Genomic DNA, 396 nt, shown 5'->3' with positions numbered 1-396 from the left:
GGGCTAACGGGGCAGAGCCTGCCGCGATGCCCCCAGCGCTCCGGGCATCTTTAGCTGGGACCAGCCGCGCCTGCAAAAGAAGGTGCAGAGAGAGGAGAGAAGGGATGAGGGGGGGTTCCTGCCGGTGTCTGCCCTTCCCGGGGACGGTGCCGGGTCAGAAATGGCTTCTCGGTAACTTAGTTGAGAGGCGGCCGTGAGCGCCGGGCACCGGGAGCGGCTCCGCCGGGCACCGCGGAGCTCCGTGCGCGGCCGCGGGGAGACGGCACCTCCGGGCGGGGAAGGGGGAACGGGGCCGCGGTCCCCCCCAACCTTCCCGCACCCCCGGCCGCGGCCCGTCGCGATTCCCCTCCCTCCCGGGAAAGTTGCCGGGCTGCCGCCCCCCCCGCTCCCGAGTCG

Source organism: Calidris pugnax, unplaced genomic scaffold, assembly GCF_001431845.1.
Source record: "Calidris pugnax isolate Ruff unplaced genomic scaffold, ASM143184v1 scaffold123, whole genome shotgun sequence".
Lineage (NCBI taxonomy): Eukaryota > Metazoa > Chordata > Aves > Charadriiformes > Scolopacidae > Calidris > Calidris pugnax.
Note: the sequence above shows the minus strand (reverse complement) of the source record.